The sequence below is a fragment of the Convolutriloba macropyga genome, chromosome 2 (genome assembly GCF_964194025.1).
Source record: "Convolutriloba macropyga chromosome 2, txConMacr16.3, whole genome shotgun sequence".
Lineage (NCBI taxonomy): Eukaryota > Metazoa > Xenacoelomorpha > Acoela > Convolutidae > Convolutriloba > Convolutriloba macropyga.
Window position 1 is genome coordinate 49,208,229 of NC_134469.1, and position 21,649 is coordinate 49,229,877.

Sequence of the window (21,649 nt, forward strand, 5' to 3'; positions counted from 1 at the left end):
AATATGTTACAGCTTTCATCAGAAGCATTAACTGAAACCAGAACACATTGACCTTCAATAACATCAACATCTAATTCCGAAAAAATTGTGTTCGCGTTCTGATTAAACTCAGGTTTTGTAATGAGATGACATTTGATCACATTATAACCGAATGCACCACCACCTTCATAGAGCTTTTCCAGCACAATTCGCAGTGATTCAAAGATACCGGCCACATTACCGTCATCTGCGTACCATTTTTGAGTCAAATTTTGATTTTCGAGCATGTCGATGATAGGAAGTTTAGCAACTCCATACATTGCCATGGTTATTGGTTCACCTTGTGTTGTTCCTTCTTGAGATTTGATTATAATATATTATATCCAAACTTTAGCCCCCCAAACGTAATTAATATTTCGCTGAAAACCCTTTTTAATGATTGGAGTCTCGAAGTTAAGTCAATAGTTATAATCCAAAGATTAGATCAGCAAAATAATTATACTTGAGAAAAACTTCAAAAATTGTTTTCTCGATTCTAGTATTCAGTTTCATATAAACCGAGGTTACTCTTTTAGACAAAGATTTATTCCAAAGTTTTCCAACTCCGTAACTTAGAGTGCTAAATTATGGTCTCTCGGTGTGTTGGTGAGGAAAACATTTTCAATATTTGAGCTCTGGGAGTAGGAAGCGTATTCATTCGTAGCGAGCATGCTTTTCGTTTACTGAAAACTGCAACTTGTTAAAAGCAAAACGTGTAATCCGAATACAAACTGTATCCCAATGTATCTCAATATTGGTTTGACGGGACCACAAATTGGGGATGTAAATCAATCGGAGAAACTTTATTACTTCGCTGTAGAAGAGTTTCTTAGTAAAAGGATTATTTTGTTTCGTGATATGTTGTTGTTATGGTTTCGCAACTTTCGTCGCAGGGTTATGTCCCAGTCATCATGTTTTTCAACATTGTCCATTTATTTCTTCAGAGACGGCAATCACAGAACAGTTGCCATGTGCAGACGTTCTTTTCAGAGAAACCTTCTTTAGCGAAACGCCACATGAACGCTATTACTCTACCTTCTATTATGGCCATTAACTAAACGGATCTTTTCGATTTTAGCCACCCCCATGAAATCATTGCCCTCTCATTAATGGGATAATTACCATGATGACGGTCTGTAGGTTATCTGACCACAAAGCTAATGAAGGGAGCTGAAATGGAAAGACCCAATCCTTTTTCTATGTTAGTTAACTTGTAGAAACTATAAAACTTTATTGTCAAATTTTTAGTGACACAATTCGAAGCTTTTTGGAACGTAAAACAAGGAAAAAACAGTGGATGAAGTTATTGATGATACATTACATCGAGTTGAAATCCTTCCAAGTGCAACAAAAAAAAGTTGGAGGACAATCATTCGATTCGGCTATAAAATATTCGGTAAATCATCTCTATGTCTTATTAATGTCTTAAGTTTGTTTAAAGTTATCTATCAGAAATTCCCTTCATGGAATTTTGGTGAAAAAATGAGTTCCATGGAAAGGCCGATGATCTGTTATCTTGAATTATGATATGTTTAGTTCTAATATTTATGTGCTAATAAGCACTGGGGACACAAACACTTCGCTTGAACGCTTTCTTTTTATCGATCACAAATACAAAAACGATAATCTCCCATTGAAAACTTAGAAAGAAAAATTCATTTTAACACTATTATTGCTCTTTTAGCGTTTTAACAAACCCTATGGTGCAACTTTATTGGAATTTTAGAAAAATTTGAAAATGTAAATGATAATTAAAACACGTTACAGTAATTATGCAAATGTGTTTATACTGAACTTAACAAGTTTTAACTCCTAAAGGTGGAAACCATCGCAAAAATATTCGATTAAATTAACTTTTTTATATCGACCTTTAACTCCTTTTAACTTTCTTGCCACCCTTGTTGGATACAAAATTGTAAATGTTTTTGTTGGATGCGTTGTTCAATGCTGTAGGGAGTTAATTCTTACCTGTTTTGTTTGTTTTGATACCTATAGCCATCTTTTTAAAAAACATTTTTGCTTGGCTTTCAGGTTTCAAGCAAGAGTCAGCTATAATTCCTAGGTATTTGAGTTTAGTTTTAGTTTTATTTTTTGGTTTTCCAAATGAACTGTTTCGATAAATTGTCACTTCCATCAATAAAAACGCAAAATTGCAATCGGATTTGGTAGCATTTAAATTTAGCTCAATTGACTTGAAACACAAACTTTGCTTTGGAATGGTTTCGGTCTCGATAAACTCTGCGGTTTCGCTTGAATTTTTTACCAATAAAACCAGATAGCCATCAGCATATTGCACTGAAAAATTGTTTCAATCAGTTGTATGCATGAGATCATCGACTTGGATATTAATTAGGAGTAGGTCAAAAACTGTGCCTTTTGGGACGACGCCTTTTACCTCATAACCACTTGATTGTACTTTGTTTACACTTACAAGTAGTAATCTTTTGAAGCGGAAGCTTTCTATGAGTGTGGTCGCTTTTGATGTGATTCTAAATCAAAAGTATTTGACAGATTTAAGCATGAACTATCTCCTGGGAATCATATGTCTTCCTAAAAAATTTTCAGTAGTGAAGTGTTCTGATCCAAAGCCTAATTCAAATGGGTTTAAAATTTGTTAGTTCTCTCTTGATGTGCAGATATTTGAGCATGTAAAACTTTTCCCAAAAAAACAAAAAGCGTTGGTTACCGATAAATGCCGATAAGTTCTGATTTTTAACTAATCATATTTTCTAGAGCGGTGTAACGTCAGCAAGTTTGTGTTGTTATACGTTAGTTTTGACGCCTTTGTTGAACTGGTATGTCAATGAAACGCAATATTGATGAGCTGTCCTCAATTGGCCAAGCGGACAGAGTGCATAGCACATGTAAATTATTGTAGTCTTGAAGCCAAGTCAATATTTATGCACCAGGGTTAGATCAGCAAAATAATTATAATTCAGAAAATTTCGAAAATTTTCAACATTTTTTTTCTCGACTCTAGTATTGAGTTCAATTTTAACGGGGGTTACTCCATTCCACAGAAACCTATTCAAAGTTTTGCACCTCAGTAGCTTAGAGTGGTAAATCGTGGTCACTCGGGATGTTGGTCTGGAAAACGATTTTAATATTTGAACTCTGGTAGTAGGAAGCGTATTCATTCGTAGCGAGTTTGCTTTTCGTTTACTGAAAACTGCAAACTTGTTAAAAGCACAACGTGTAATCCGAATACAAATTGTATTCAAAAAAAAACGAAAACGAAAATCTCCCATTCAAAACTTACAAAAAAACTCATTTAAACATTATTAATTTTCTTTTAACCTTTAGAAAACATTATGGTGCAACTTTATTGGAAATTTAGAAAAAATTGAAAATGTAAATAGATAGTTAAAACACGTTACTGTATGCATGCATAGTTGTAAATACTAAACTTAATAACTTTTATCTCCAGAAGATGCAAGTTATCGCAATAATATTCGAGTAGAGAGACGATTCTTATCTGTTTTGTTAGTTTTGATTTCTATAGCCATCTTTTTTAAAACCTTTTTGCTTGGCTCTCAAGTTTCAAGCCAGAGTCAGCTACAATTCTTAGGTATTTGAATTTAGTTTTAGTTTTATTTTTTGGTTGTCCACTTGAACTGTTTTGATAATTTTTTACTTTCATCCAAAAAAAATTCAAAATTGCAATCGGATTTGGTAGAATTTAAAAATAGCTCAAGTGACATGAAAAACAAACTTGCTTTGGAAAAATTTCAGTCTCGATAAACTTTAAGATTTCGCTTGAGTTGTTGGCCGATAAAAACCAGCTTATTCATAGTAATCACCATATTGAACTAAAAGCTGTTTCAATCAATTGTATCCATGATATCATTGAAATGGATATTAAATAGGAGCGGGTCAAAAACTGTGCCTTTTGGGACGCCTCCTTTTACCTCATAACCGCTTGATTGTACTTTGTTTACACTTACAAGTAGTAATCTTTCGAAACGGAAGCTTTCTATGAGTGTGGTCGCTTTTGATGTGATTCTAAATCAAAAGTATTTGACAGATTTAAGCATGAACTATCTCCTGGGAATCATATGTCTTCCTGAAAAATTTTCAGTAGTGAAGTGTTCTGATCCAAAGCCTAATTCAAATGGGTTTAAAATTTTTTAGTTCTCTCTTGATGTGCAGATATTTGAGCAAGTAAAACTTTTCCCAAAAAAACAAAAAGCGTTGGTTACCGATAAATGCCGATAAGTTGTGATTTTTAACTAATCATATTTTCTAGAGCGGTGTAACGTCAGCAAGTTTGTGTTGTTATACGTTAGTTTTGACGCCTTTGTTGAACTGGTATGTCAATGAAACGCAAAATTGATGAGCCGTCCTCAATTGACCAAGCGGACAGAGTGCATAGCACATTTAAATGATTGTAGTCTCGAAGCCAAATCAATATTTATGTGCCAGGGTTAGATCAGCAAAATAATTATACATCAGAAAATTTCGAATTTTTTCAACATTTTTTTTCTCGACTCTAGTATTGAGTTCAATTTTAACGGGGGTTACTCCATTCTACAGAAACCTATTCAAAGTTTTGCACCTCAGTAGCTTAGAGTGGTAAATCGTGGTCACTCGGGATGTTGGTCTGGAAAACGATTTTAATATTTGAACTCTGGTAGTAGGAAGCGTATTCATTCGTAGCGAGTATGCTTTTCGTTTACTGAAAACTGCAAACTTGTTAAAAGCAAAACGTGTAATCCGAATACAAAATGTATCCCAATATATCTCAATGTTGGTTTGACGGGACCGCAAATTGGGGATGTAAATCAATCGGAGAAACTTTATTACTTCGCTGTAGAAGAGTTTCTTAGTAAAAGAATTACTTTGTTTCGTGATATGTTGTTGTTATGGTTTCGCAACTTTCGTCGCAGTGTTAAGTCCCAGCCATCACGTTTTACAACATTGTCCACTTATTTCTACAGAGACGGCAATCACAGAACAGTTGCCATGTGCAGACGTTCTTTTCAGAGAAACTTTCGTTAGCGAAACGACACATGAACGCTATTATTCTATTTTCCATTATGGCCATTAACTAGTCGGATCTTTCCAATTTTAGCCATCCCCATGAAATTATAGCCACCCATTATGGTATAAAACCATGATGGCGGGCTATATGTTATCTGACTACAAAGCCAAGGAGGTGGACTAAGATGGGAAAGACCAAACAATTCATCTTTATTCAATGACAGTTAACATTTAGAAACTTTAAAACTTCATTAACAAATTTCTGATGACATAAATCGAAGGTTTTTGGAACGTATAATTAGGAAAAAAACAGTGGATGAGGTTATTGATGATACATTACATCGAGCTGAAATCCTTGCAAGTGCAACAGTAAAAAATTGGAGGACAACCATTAGACTGTGCTTTAAAAATTGGGTAAATCAACGTCAACTAATGTCTTTAGTCAGCTTAAGGGATTCTATTGGAAGTTCCCTTTCATAGAATTTTGGTGAAAATAAGAGTTTTATAGAAATGCCGATGACAGATTGTCCTGAAACAAGATATTTTAGTTCTATTATTTATGTGCTAATTATCTCCGGGGAGACAAACACTTTGCAAGAGTGCTTTCTTTTTATCGTTCACAAAAACGAAAACAAAAATTTCCAATTCAAAACTTATAAAAAGCAAAATTCATATTAACAGTATTAATGTTCTTTTAACTGTTAACAAACTTATGGTGCAAACTTATTGGAAATTTGTAGAAGTAAATAGATAGTTAAAACACGCTACTGTATGTATGCATAGTTGTAATTACTGAACTTAATAACTTTTATCTCCTGAAGATGCAAAATATCGCAAAAACATTCGAGTATACTAACATTTTTATATCGAGATTTAACTCCTTTAACTTTCTTGCTACCTTTGATGGAGACAATATCGTAATTGTTTTCGTCGGGTACGTTGTTCATAGCTGTAGGAAGCTGATTCTTAACTGTTTTGTTTGTTTGGATACCTATGGCTATCTTTTTTAAAAGTTTTTTGCTTGGTTTTCAGGTTTCAAGCAAGAGTCAGCTACAATTTCTAGGTGTTTGAATTTAGTTTCAATTTTGTTTTTTGGTTATCCATGTGAACTGTTTCGATAAATTGTCACTTTCATCAATAGAAATTCAAAACTTGCAATCGGATTTGGTAGCATTTAAAATCAGCTCGAATGACTGGAAAAACAAACTGGCTTTGGAAAGGTTTCAATCTTGATAAAATTTGCCATTCCGCTTGACTTCCTTCTTTGCCGATAAAACCAAATAGTCATCACCATATTGCTCTAACAAACTGTTTCAATCAATTGTATCCATGATATCATTGAAATGGATATTAAATAGGAGCGGGTCAAAAACTGTGCCTTTTGGGACGCCTCCTTTTACCTCATAACCGCTTGATTGTACTTTGTTTACACTTACAAGTAGTAATCTTTCGAAACGGAAGCTTTCTATGGGTGTGGTCGCTTCTGATGTGATTCTTAATCAAAATAATTTGATAGATTTAAGCATGAACTATCTCCTGGGAATCATATGTCTTCCTGAAAAATTTTCAGTAGTGAAGTGTTCTGATCCAGAACCTAATTCAAATGGGTTTAAAATTTGTTAGTTCTCCCTTGATGTGCAGATATTTGAGCATGTAAAACTTTTCCCAAAAAAATAAAAAAGCGTTGGTTACCGATAAATGCCGATAAGTTGTGATTTTTAACTAATCATATTTTCTAGAGCGGTGTAACGTCAGCAAGTTTGTGTTGTTATACGTTAGTTTTGACGCCTTTGCTGAACTGGTATGTCAATGAAACGCAAAATTGATGAGCCGTCCTCAATTGGCCAAGCGGACAGAGTGCATAGCACATTTAAATTATTGTAGTCTTGAAGCCAAGTCAATATTTATGTACCAGGGTTAGATCAGCAAAATAATTATAATTCAGAAAATTTCGAAAATTTTCAACATTTTTTTTCTCGACTCTAGTATTGAGTTCAATTTTAACGGGGGTTACTCCATTCCACAGAAACCTATTCAAAGGTTTTGCACCTCAGTAGCTTAGAGTGGTAAATCGTGGTCACTCGGGATGTTGGTCTGGAAAACGATTTTAATATTTGAACTCTGGTAGTAGGAAGCGTATTCATTCGTAGCGAGTATGCTTTTCGTTTACTGAAAACTGCAAACTTGTTAAAAGCAAAACGTGTAATCCGAATACAATTTGTATCCCAATATATCTCAATGTTGGTTTGACGGGACCGCAAATTGGGGATGTAAATCAATCGGAGAAACTTTATTACTTCGCTGTAGAAGAGTTTCTTAGTAAAAGGATTACTTTGTTTCGTGATATGTTGTTGTTATGGTTTCGCAACTTTCGTCGCAGGGTTAAGTCCCAGTCATCATGCTTTACAACATTGTCCACTTATTTCTACAGAGACGGCAATCACAAAACAGTTGCCATGTGCGGACGTTCTTTTAAGAGAAACTTTCGTTAGCGAAACGACACATGAACGCTATTATTCTATTTTCCATTATGGCCATTAACTAGTCGGATCTTTCCAGTTTTAGCCATCCCCATGAAATTATAGCCACCCATTATGGTATAAAACCATGATGGCGGGCTATATGTTATCTGACTACAAAGCCAAGGAGGTGGCCTAAAATGGGAAAGACCAAACTATTCATCTTTATTCAATGACAGTTAACATGTAGAAACTTTAAAACTTCATTAACAAATTTCTGCTGACATAAATCGAAGGTTTTTGGAACGTATAATCAGGAAAAAAACAGTGGATGAGGTTATTGATGATACATTACATCGAGCTGAAATCTTTTCAAGTGCAAAAATAAAAAATTGGAGGACAACCATTAGACTGTGCTTTAAAAATTGGGTAAATCAACGTCAACTAATGTCTTTAGTCAGCTTAAGGGATTCTATTGGAAGTTCCCTTTCATAGAATTTTGGTGAAAAAAAAGAGTTTTATAGAAAGGCCGATGATTGGTTGTCCTGAAACAAGATATTTTAGTTCTATCATTTATGTGCTAATTATCTCTGGGGAGACAAACACTTTGCAAGAGTGCTTTCTTTTTATCGTTCACAAAAACGAAAACAAAAATTTCCCATTCAAATCTTATAAGAAGCAAAATTCATATTAACAGTATTAATGTTCTTTTAACTGTTAACAAACTTATGATGCAAACTTATTGGAACTTTGTAAATGTAAATAGAGAGTTAAAACACGCTACTGTATGTATGCATAGTTGTAATTACTGAACTTAATAACTTTTATCTCCTGAAGATGCAAAATATCGCAAAAACATTCGAGTATACTAACATTTTTATATCGAGATTTAACTCCTTTTAACTTTCTTGCTACCTTTGATGGAGACAATATCGTAATTGTTTTCGTCGGGTACGTTGTTCATAGCTGTAGGAAGCTGATTCTTAACTGTTTTGTTTGTTTGGATACCTATGGCTATCTTTTTTAAAACTTTTTTGCTTGGTTTTCAGGTTTCAAGCAAGAGTCAGCTACAATTTCTAGGTGTTTGAATTTAGTTTCAATTTTGTTTTTTGGTTGTCCACTTGAACTGTTTTGTTAATTTTTTACTTTCATCCAAAAAAAATTCAAAATTGCAATCGGATTTGGTAGAATTTAAAAATAGCTCAAGTGACATGAAAAACAAACTTGCTTTGGAAAAATTTCAGTCTCGATAAACTTTAAGATTTCGCTTGAGTTGTTGGCCGATAAAAATCAGCTTATTCATAGTAATCACCATATTGAACTAAAAGTTGTTTCAATCAATTGTATCCATGATATCATTGAAATGGATATTAAATAGGAGCGGGTCAAAAACTGTGCCTTTTGGGACGCCTCCTTTTACCTCATAAAAACTTGACTGTATTTTGTTTAGACTTACAAGTAGTAATCTTTCGAAACGGAAGCTTTCTATGAGTGTGGTTGCTCTTGATGTGACTTAGAATAAAAAAATATGACAGATCTAAGCATGAACTATTTCCCTGGAACCGATTATGTCCTGAAAGTTTTATTTAGTGAAATATTTCGATCCAAAACCAAATCCAAATGGGTTTATAGTTAGTCACTTCTCTCTAGGTATGCAGATATTTCAGCATGTACAATATATCCCATTTTCCCAAAATTTAAGAAGAAGGCTTTGGGTACCAATAAATGCCGATAAAATGCGACTCTTTACTAAACATTTTTTGTAGAGCGGTGTAAAATTGGCAAGTTTGTGAGTTTGTGTTGTTTAAAAAATACGTTCGTTTTGACATTTTTGTTGAACTGGTTTTTGATTGAAACACAAAAACTGATGAGCCCTCTTCGATTGCCCAAGCCGACAGAGCGAATGGTCCAAATATATTACGTTAATTACAGCTCCCTTATTGTGTGAAGCACATAAATCTTGGTTAGATTATCAAAAATTAACGGTCTTGGGTGAGCGGATGATTTTGTATAGTAAAGTTATGTATATAATCACCAGTATAAACACCCATGTAAGCAAACGAGTAATTGAAGAATTACGCTATTATAAACTAAATTGTTAGAATGCCACCAAATGTGTTTCAGAAAGTATTCGCTGATGAGAATTTTGGTTGACGGGCCCTTATTTGATTTACACAATTCTACCAAAAATACTACATGCGGATGATTCACTTGTTTTTTGCATAAATTTCCGCTAAATCATCCCTACTTTTCCCGTACAAACTTCAATTTTCATCACTTCTGTTTGTCTAAAATTAACACTATTTTTTGGTAATGCCTGTAAGAATGTTTGCATTCATCGTCGTACAATTTACTGACAAAAATTTTCGTTGGCTGTACATTACAGAGAATTTGTTTTCAGAGGGGTTCGCACTATTCCCGCGCAATGGAAATCAATTTAATGCAAAAGGTAAATCTATGATCAATATCCAAATATCAACATAGACAAAGCCAGGTTAGGTTCGATAAACTTTTCTTCAAAGCTATGGGCTTATTATTGCTTCCTTGCTTGTCATAGCGATTGAGCGTAAGTGTTCCTTTTCATTTTCTGTGTCAAATAAACATTCTGCAATTAAGTTTTTAAATCCGGGGTAATGTCATCTATGTTTGTTTCAGTAGTTTTCGAGATTCAAGCTGGCAAACAAGCAAGGTACTACAGATCTGTCGAACTGTTTTTGTCTAACAAAAAAAAACAATACTGTATTTTAGAATCACCCAAATGATAGAAAAAGTTCTCCTGACTTATGCCATTATCAATGTTTATTACCAACGTATCAAAAAATGTTTTCATCGGTTTTGTTTGGGTTTTGAGTTATATTTATTAATAATTTGTTGTTCATTTTTGTGTTGAAATCTTCTTTGCCCTCGAGCCAAAATGGCTCGTAGTTTTCTCAGTCAAACAAATTCACATCACTTCTTATTTCCGATGAAATTTTTTAGGAACGAAAAGAAAGACACCAGTTCTTTTACAACGGATACTTTTATCGCTATCCATTCTCAATCCATTCCATAACATGCGTTTCTGATTAAAGCTACTTCAACAACTATCAAGCCCGTTTTTGTTTCAAACTGTTCCTGTTATGCCAAAAATTGAGTTTTCATCTACGTAATTATATGTGTAAATAATTAAGATTTTTGCAGACAGCTTGCGCGTTTTGCTGACAAAACTTATATTTCTATTTTTTTGCAAAAAGTGTAAAAAAAAATGGCATACTTCATTGTAAAAATTGTGATAAAACTGTCATAGTTTATCATGGAACTCGCGTTCTTCTCAATGTCTCCATCCAATTTTATCACAGAAAATCAAAAAATTATAATACTTTTGTTTTTATCAACGATACCCTGTTTAATGCGAAAAATTTATGCTGAAGCATTTTTAGGTTAAGTGAAATTGTTTTAGTAGCAGGATGATGTTCATTGATATTGTCAACGTATTCAAGCGTTGCCCATTTTCCAGATAAAGGATTATTTATCATAATTTGTGATATTGATTGCAATTTGTGGCAATGAATTTTGGTTTTGACGCTATTTCTTTTGCTGATGTTTTCGTATCGTTATCATTACAGTTTGCTCTGAGTTGACTTACTAATACCATAGCTCCCATATCTGAAACATGCAATTCGTCAGTTCGTCAGAGTGCAGATAACTTGTATTTTCCTGGAACTTGAATTAAAATTTGTTAGCGTTTTTTTCACAGCTTTGTAAATCTTTGATACTTTTGGCTAACAACATATTTTTTGTGTTCAATTTTTGCATATTAGTGATCGAGCGTTTAAGAAATAAGCCCAATGTGTCAATAGACATCTGAAAATAAATCAGGTGAAAAATTGTGAGCGCAGATGTAGATCAATTTTTTTATAGCCGCTTTTCACCACAATCATATCGAAGCTACTGGCCATGCAGTCATGGACCACCACAAACACAAATATTTGTTTCAATTTCTCCGGCTTGGTGTTGCTGGTTCTTTACAATCTTTTTAAAATCTCTTGAATGACTTTGAATGCTTTGTATTTTTGTTCATTTTAAAAGCCAACTACCTAACTCACTACACGATCAGCGTTTTTGGATTTTTTTTGAGGACTGTTGTAATTTTGATCGCTTGGGCACATGGTTTTTGAGTAAAATTAGGCAAACATAATTAAATACTGAGAAAATTGTCTACTTTTTTGCGCTAATTAGTCCTCCAGTTGCACCTTATGAATCTGTTTTAAGCGTCTCATTATTTTACTGTTTTATTGTCTAATGGAAACTTTCCTTATAATTATTTTTGGATTGCTTTCATATGCCACAATTTAGATTGATTGCAAAGAAAACTAAAGAAAAATTTAATGCTCGTTTCTAATTTTGTTGTCATCAGACGGTATTCAATAAACACAATTGATTACTTTGATTAACACGTGTGGGAATGTCTATAAATGTGGTATCTTTTTTTTAACTAAAAATGTTTCTGTTTGTAGAATTGTAAAACAATGTTGTGATTTGCCAAAAAACGGCTTTTTAGATAGCTCAATATTAGAAGTGGTAATTCCAATTTGGAGAAAGTCATTTGAGACCCACAGCACTGTTTTTGATTTCCATGTCTACCCAGGTTTAGATGCGCGACCCTAGACAGCTCTGATCAGACCATTGTCCAGACTTTGCCCTCTTATCAGATCATCGTGCAACCCACAGCCCTCTGATCAGACCGTACTGCGACGCATGAAATTGTGCGACCATAGTGCAACCCAAAAGACCTCTGATCAGACCATCGTGCGATATAAATCACTGTGATTAGACTCTCGAGCAACCCAAATACTTCCTGCGACTCTGTTGAGATCTAAAATTTAGTGCAACTTAGGTGCGACTAACGCTTCCTCTGATCAGACTATTCCTGAATACATATTATAATCCGTTGTTATTTGATTAAATTATTTAATTCAAACCTATATACTACTCAACTTAAAATTTAATAAATTTGTATATCTTGTCAAGATTAGGACAAAACTAATTGATAAACGTATAGAAAAGAAAGTCATTTTGAAATGCCTGAAATCTTTTTTGGATCATCAAAAACAGTGATAAAAAATTGCAGTTAAATAAATATGTTCAGTTAATGCTCTGTAGTCAATTTTTGGGGCAATTTGTGTCCAGACTTTTGTCTCACTTCAGATCGTAGTGTGACCAATGACCAGAATTTCGTGCGACCAAAGATCAGACTATAGTGCGGCTTTGCCCTCTGTTCAGTTTATAGTGCGAGCAGTGTCCAGACTTTCGTGCGATTTACAATCAGACTATAGTGCGACTTTGCCATCTGATCAGACTGTAGTGCGACCATTGTCCAGACCATCGTGCCACTCAAGCGTTTCCCAGACCATGTACTTTGGTTCGCACCACGCCACCAGGGTGCGACCAAAATGGTCTGATCAAAGCAGTCTATTGTCGCGCACCTAAACAAAATTAAGCACGCTGGCGAAAACCAATATAAAATTGCGTATTTACACGACAAGTTTCGCGATCTAATTTTTTAGTTAGTAAACAGGACAATAACGGTTCCATTTAATTTTCAAATCAGTTGATTAGGATTTAAGAACTGTCAATCAGTTGACAAACGAATCATCAGAAATTTCGAAGATCTGCATTCCGGAGAAAACTGACAAAAATCTTAAAGATGGAATCCAAATATAGGAGAGCCTATTCTCTCTAAGCAGCAGTGGTTTAGTTGCCAGATGGAAATTGTTCAACTTAAAAATTAAGTTTTGGTTTCATAATTTTCCATTTGATTGAAACTTGATAGACGCGTGATTGCATTGAAAATCACTTGGAGTTCTATTGCCCAAAAAAAGCTCGCCAAGTTCTATCTTGAATTTGTCTGTAACTATGTTTGTCTGTTTTTCTGATTCAGAATGACTTCCTTCTATAAAATCACCGATTATATTATTTTGATAAAAATTTGCTTCGAAAAAGGACAGTTTACAATGTAAGTTTGCGTTTTTTGATGAAATCTTTTTCGAGGATTGTAGTTTTTTTGCAGTACTAGAAACAGACTTCGGTTTCTATACCAAAAAAAAACATAAAAACATAATTTCTGATTAATTTTTTCAAAATTCAAACATTTAAAGCTAAAATCAAGAGTGTGACCAAAAGTTATTTTTTACATTTTGATCCATCTAATTATTCACAAATCACGTAGTGTCGAATGAAAAATTGAAAGGATAACTCAATTTTGTTGCTTCTTGTTTTTTATGTGTAGCGTCTGAGCTTTCTAACTCAGTAACCAAATTGAATTCCGCTTCAAGGTCATTTCAAGCAGTTCAATTTAGAATAGCATGACAAGCGAAATTTAATGCTACATTCTATCGAAGCCATTTGGATTGGTTCACTTTGTTCAACATTTATGTTCAGTAACTATTATTAGTAAGCAATTGTCATACATGAAGTGCAACTCAAACTCGAACTATCTCAACACTCAGCAAAACATTACTACGATTTAACAATATTGCATCGGATTTTTTGCGATTGGATTGAGAAACTGTTATTGATACAGAATATTCGACAAAATGTCTACATGGTTAACAAAGTTCCCATGACATCAAATTAATACTGAAAAAAAGACGTTATGAAAAATTGTTTACATTCTGTTGACCTTTTTATCTACAACAAATCAGAGATGCTAATTTGACATGTACGGCAGTATAAATAGAGCTTGAAAGACTACCAAAAATCAGTTGAATTTTGCAATTTTGGGTATTATAAACTGATATACAGTGCAAATTGAAGCACACTTTCTTGAGTGGTAAATCACTTGTTATCGTGTCTTGTTTTGTAGATCATATTAGTGATTGTAAAGTTTTAACTTTACTTTGACCTGTGAAAATGGGAAAAAAATTGATATTCCCAAAACTTTCTTTCTGGGGAACTTTTTGGGGAGCAAAGTTCGTAGGTAGGAAAAACTTTGTGCGAAGCACATAGTCGGCTGCTCTTACTGGCTTTAACGAAGCCTACTCTAGTTCAGCATTGGTGTTATTGAAACCAATAGAGAGACTTGCTAACATTGTTTAGTTATTGTTACACTAAGTGTGACTTTTCCTATAATCCTCGAGAGAGAAAGCTGAAACTTTGCATGACCATAGCCAGTTTACAGGGCTACAATCGGTTGGAAATAAATTTCCTAAATAAGGTTTATAATTTATGAAACAAAAATGTGATTGTTTCAACTTGAACTATTTTGTTATTTTCTGAAACAAGTTAGTTATAGAGCAAAGCGGAGCAATTAGTTATTGAGGCTATTTGAGCAACAAATAATGCAACGGTGAGCTATAGTATATTGGTTTATACAGTTCTCAAAAGTTAACTGCAAAAACACAATATCCGGACAGATTTGAAAACGCTGAAACGAACTGGGCGGTGTAAAGTTCTCCTTGACTTTCATAGGAAAGCAGCCGTTACGTTTTGTCCACGTAACCCGACAGTGGAAAACAAACTGCTGTCCAATCTAATGAAGAGAATGCCGAAGGCACCCCCCAAAAAGTATCAAACAAATCAACAGCCACAGGCCAGTGAGACGAACAGAAGAGTGCAGTTCACTGAAGGAATTTAAGTGCAAATCCTGCTAAAAGGAAATCAGCAAAGCAAGAGCAAACAGCAGCCAGGAAATTCAACCACAACCAGCACAGTAGAGCTTCAATGAACAGCTCAAAGGTACGAAAAGATGTTCCAGGATTTACCGGAGGAAGCTAGCACTAAACGAAGACTTGGCTACAAAATAATTGAAGATTCAGATCGACCCAACAAACTAAATGTCCTCTACCAACAGGCTGTTCAACTTCTTGAGGAAGAAATACCCAATCAAATGCAGCGTCGAAACAAGCTTGCACCCTACCCAACAGGTTTCGTTGAAGAACATCTGAAAGAAGCAATGAAGTGCAAATCAAGCTTGGACTATTATTGGCTTGCATATAAAAGCAAAGGTACACAACCAGCAATGAATGCAGAGCAAAGCAGCGCAACCCAACGATTAAAAAACAGCGGGAGCAAAAAAAGTTACCCAACGGACACCTCAGTTGCTCAAACAGTGCAAAATGGAGCAACAGCAAGCTGTCAAGAGACTGAGAATGTACCGGAAACATCTTCAGCAAAGCAAAGATGTGAGGAAAGGATCAACAGTTTCAATATCGATTTCAAAACCAAATTGAGACTAGAACAGGCACAGTTCGACCGGAGGAAGCTAGAGCTGGAAATGCAAATGAAGGAACTGGAAACCAAGCATCAACTACTGGAGGAGGAGCGTGACCTAGAGCGCAAAGTGAAAAGAACAGCATTAGAGAATAGTGATGTTCGTTCACAATCAACTACTTCTCGAGACAAGTCACCTTTCAACTGGACCCTAAAGATTAGAGATGTTCCTGACTGGGCCAGTAGAATCGGCAAGCTTCCAACACCAGAACGATCAACAACTCGCTACGAAGAAACAGCTGAAGTGATCAGGCCTAGTCACTTCTCACGATATCACAGTTCACGAGACCGATCCTCAAGTGTTGAGGACCGGGATGTTTCCCCCACGGCTTGTCTACTACGTTACAACAGTGGGTGCACAGGTAGCAGTAGCCTACCAAAGCTGAAGTTGAAAAACTCCAATGGAAACCCCCTCGAATGGCCGGTGGGGTCAAGTATGTTCATTGCTACAGTGGATCAACGCCCAATACCAGACTCAGAGAAGATGAGCCACCTAAAGACTCTACTGACAGGCAAGGCAAGGTCAGCAATCTCTGGAATGGGCTATTCTGGACAGTTCTTTGGTGCTGCATGGAGCATTCTGGAGAGGATGTTTGGAAGGCCTCATGTGATCATTGATGCACAGCTGGAGAGTCTTCGCAAGGCTAGTCAGGTGAAACCTCACAATTCAAAAGGTCTGATCAATTTTCAGTTTTTGTTTCGAACTATGTGAATATGATCAAAATGTACAAGCAGATTGGTGATCTGAAATCAAGCTCGACACTCTATATGGCAGTAGATAGACATCCTCAAGTCCTCAAAGAGAAGTGTTGGTTCAATGTTGATGATAAAGATGAAGATTGGCCTGATCTGATTATGTTTGAAATATGGCTATCTAAGATAGCATTCGTGCACGAAGGGGTTCTAAGCTTTCACGGGAAAGCGAAGAGAAGAAGACTGAAGAGGCACAAATAGCGTCAAACGGTTCTCAAAAACATCGAAAGTGCTAGTTCAAATGTGAAAGAAACCAAGCAAATGCAAAGTGATCACTGGCCGCTATCTGATGGCACTCATAAAATTTGGAAATGTCCACTATTCAAGAACATAAGTGTGAATGATCGGTACGCAGCAGTGAGGAAGCAACGCTTGTGTTACGGATGTCTAGGCAAAGGACATGCAATTAAAGATTGTAAAGTCAATGCGTTTGGTATCAATGCATGCATCAAGAAGCACAACCGATTGCTACACTCAGAAATCAAATGGACGAGGGCAATCATGCAGTCAACGTAAGCGCAGCAACAATCAACCAGAGTAACGAACGTACAACCTTTTTTCAGATAGTTCCTGTCTCAATACAGAGCGGTGGCAACAGGCTGAACATATATGTTTTCCTCGATAGTGGATCAACGGTTTCATTCAACGATCAAAGTGTGCAAGAGAAGTTACGAGCTCAAGGCTCCGATGTGACGCTCAACTTAACTGGCATACACGGATTGAAGGACCTGAAGACTGAAAAGTTTCTTCTCAAAATAAAGGAATAACATTCAAAGGTGCATTCAATCGAAGCGTTCGCACAACCATCCTTGAGAAACACAAACTACAACTACAACATGCTGGAGCAAAGCTACAATCACTTGAGTGTTCTATCCCACAAAAACTTCAACTTGATGGAAGTTGGCATCATCCTTGGTCAAGATGCTTACGAGCTACAACGCCCATTGGTCTACAAGATGGGAACACGAAGTGAACCTTTAGCCATTCAAACAGAGCTAGAATGGGTAGTCAGTGGACCCATTTTGGGCAAAAGAAGACAAAATGTTTGTCATTTCGCCTTCACTGAAGATGTGAAAGTGGCTGAGAATATCCAAACCTGTTGGGACATAGAAACCTATGCTTCCAAAATCAACGTCGTCAGTCAGTCAAAGAAGGAACTGCAGGCACAAAAGATGCTAGTGAGTACGACAATGTTCACAGGCGAGTGGTACAAAGTGGGATTGCCGTGGAGTAAACCAGAACCAAACCTACCGAACAACTACACCTCAGCCTTGTGTCAGCTTTACTCACTGGAGCGATGATTCCAAAGGGACCCAAACCTGAAGAGTTTGTATCAATAGTCCTTAGATAGCGATGTAGAAAAGGAAATCGTAAAGATTTTGGACGAGTCCAAAGTGAAAAGCACCTTCGGGAAAAAAGTGTATTTGCCACACCATCCTGTGCTAAACCCGAACAAGCCTGGAAAAGTAAGACGTGTTTGCAATGCTGCATCAAAGTACAAAGAGGTATGCCTAAGTGATAAGCTACTAGCAGGACCAGGTCTGCTACACGGATTGATTGGAATAACCTTTAGATTCCGTGAAGGACCAATAGCCCTGACAGCTGACATCGAATCTATGTTCCTACAAGTGCAAGTTCATGAACCGGATATAAGTTGCTATAGCGTCCAAGGGCTAACAAACCTGTTCAGATATACGAATGTCAGCGTCATGTATTTGGAGTTAACAGATCTCCAATTGTGCAAACTACGCTCTCAAGCAAGTGGGACTGGACAACGAAGAAGAGTATCCAATTGCAGCAAAGGCAATACAAAACAGGTTTTACATAGACGAATTCATAAAATTAGTAGAAACCCTGTAGAAGCCATTGAAGTCTTCGATCAACTACAACCTCTTCTCTCACAACCTGGATTTGAACTGAAGAAGTGGATAAGCAACAACGATGCGGTTACCGGAGCAATCCCAGAAGACTTGAAATCAATCAGTAACATGAAGCAAGTCGAAGTAGAAACCAATGTGGAGGGATCATTGGTGCTAGGACTACAATGGACTGTTACTGATGATAGTCTTCAAGTGTGCAGAGGTACGAACAAAGAAGTTGAAACACCTATATCCCAGAGGAAAGATCTATCACTGGTATCTTCACTATTCGACCCGATCGGATTGTTTGCTCCGTTCATTGTTCACATGAGACGGCTTCTGAAAAGCATCTGGACTAAGAATGGACAACATTGGGACAATGAAGTGGAGCCTGGTGAAGAAGCAGAATTCTTGAGATGGAAGGAACAATTTCCAGTTTTGCTGAAACAAGCATCGATAGAAGATACTTCAACAGAGAGAGTGATAAAACCGAGCTTCATGTGTTTGCTGACGCATCTGAGGACACGATGTGTGCAGTGGCCTATCTACGTTCACAACCAAAAGAATACTCAGCTGACTTAGCATTTATCATTGAAAAATGCAGAGAGGCACCGAAAAGGCATCTTCCAATACCACGATTGGAACTGCAAGCGGCAGTCATGGTAGTGAGGTTGAAGGAACAGATAGTCAAGGAACAGGAAATGAAGATAAATAGTTGCAGTTTTTGGTCAGATTAACTACGATATTGCATTGGATTCACAGTTCCCATTGCATGCAACAAGTGTTTGTGGTCAATCAAGTGGCCAATATACTAGATACAAGCAACAAGTGTTTGTGGTCAATCAAGTGGGCCGGCCTGGTTGAAGCGACCAGAGACTGAACGGCCAGAGCAAGTTAACCTAACCTTCCAAAAAGGCATCTTCCAATACCACAATTGGAACTGCAAGCGGCAGTCATGGTAGTGAGGTTGAAGGAACAGATAGTCAAGGAACAGGAAATGAAGCTAAATAGTTGCAATTTTTGGTCAGATTAACTACGATATTGCATTGGATTCACAGTTCCCATTGCAAGCAACAAGTGTTTCTGGTCAACAAGTGGCCGATGTACTAGATACAACAGATGTTTCACAGTGGAATCGCGTGAGTGGTATCAATAACCCAGCGGACATTGGCACCAGAGCAATCAACAGTGAGGAACCTAAGAGAAGTGAATGGCTCACTGGGCCGGCCTGGTTGAAGCGACCAGAGACTGAACGGCCAGAGCAAGTTAACCTAATCTTTGCATCATATGAGGAGAATATACCCTCATCAGTCTTCATGATACAGGCTGAAGAAAAGAAAGCAGTTGTTCAGTGCTAACGATTCAGTAACTTTAACAGACTAGTAATTACAGTGGCATACGTACAGCGATTATTGAACATAGACAAACCAGCAACACTGTAGTCAGAATTGAAGAAAAAAAAGCAAAAGCAACCATCTTCAAGTTACTACAGCGAGAACAGTTTGGTGAAGAGATGAAATGTCTGAAAGCTGAAAAGGAAATTCCAAAAGGCAGCAATATCCTACAATTCTCCCCTTCCTAGATGAAGAAAGACTTATTAGTGCCAAAGGTATAATAGGCAAAATTCAATTGGGCTTCAATGCAAATCATCCTATATTGCTACCTTGGAAACATCATGCGTTTGAATTATTCTTGAGAAACGAGCACAAGGACAATCAACACCAGGGCACTGAGCATTTAAGAAACATTATTCAGCAGAGGCAGTCATGGTAGTGAGGTTGAAGGAACAGATAGTCAAGGAACAAGAAATGAAGATCAATAGTTGCAGTTTTTGGTCAGATTAACTACGATATTGCATTGGATTCACAGTTCCCATTGCAAGCAACAAGTGTTTGTGGTCAACAAGTGGCCGATGTACTAGATACAACAGATGTTTCACAGTGGAATCGAGTGAGTGGTATCAATAACCCAGCGGACATGGGCACCAGAGCAATCAACAGTGAGGAACCTAAGAGAACGGAATGGCTCACTGGGCCGGCCTGATTGAAGCGACCATAGACTGAACGGCCAGAGCAAGTTAACCTAATCTTTGCATCATATGAGGAGAATATACCCTCATCAGTCTTCATGATACAGGCTGAAGAAAAGAAAGCAGTTGTTCAGTGCTAACGATTCAGTAACTTTAACAGACTAGTAATTACAGTGGCATACGTACAGCGATTATTGAACATAGACAAACCAGCAACACTGTAGTCAGAATTGAAGAAAAAAAAAGCAAAAGCAACCATCTTCAAGTTACTACAGCGAGAACAGTTTGGTGAAGAGATGAAATGTCTGAAAACTGAAAAGGAAATTCCAAAAGGCAGCAATATCCTACAATTCTCCCCTTCCTAGATGAAGAAAGACTTATTAGTGCCAAAGGTGTAATAGGCAAAATTCAATTGGGCTTCAATGCAAATCATCCTATATTGCTAGAGCGGTGCATATAGAAGTTGTACCCAAGTTGGACTCAGGTAGTTGTCTCAATGCAATCATTATTAAACCAATTGTCACTAAACCAATTGTCATACATGAAGTGCAACTCAAACTCGAACTATCTCAACACCCAGCAAAACTTTACTACGACTTAACAATATTGCACCAGATCCTTTGCGATTGGATTGAGAATCAACTGTTATTGATACAGAATATTCGACAAAACTTCTCTATGGTTAACAAACTTACCATTACATCAGATTTAAACTAAAAAGTGACGTTATGGAAAAGTATTCACATTCTGTCGACTTTTTTGCCTAAAACCAATCAGAGATGCTAATTTGACATGTACGTCAGTATAAATAGAGCTTGAAAAACTACCAAAAATCAGTTGAATTTTGCCATTTTGGTTATATTAAACTGACATACTGTGTGTATTGAAGCACACGTTCTTGAGTGGTAAATCACTTGTTATCGTGTCTTGTTTTGTAGATGATATGAGTGATTATACAGTTTTAACTTTCCTTTGACTTGTGAAAAGAGATTTAACTTTGATATTCTCAAATCTTTCTTTCCGAGGAACTTTGAGGAACAAAGTTCCTAAGTAAGAGAATCTTTGTGCAAAACAGAATCTTTGTGCAAAACAAATTTAACGAAGCCTGCTATATTTCAGCATTGGTGCTATTGAAACCAATAGAGAGACTTGCTAGCATTAAATTTAGAAAATTATTGTTCTTGTTCACTTATTGTTACACTAAATGTGACATTTCCTATAATCCTTGAGATAGAATGCTGAAAAATTGCATGACTATAGCCAATTGACAAGGCTACAATTTGTTGGAAATAGATTTCCTT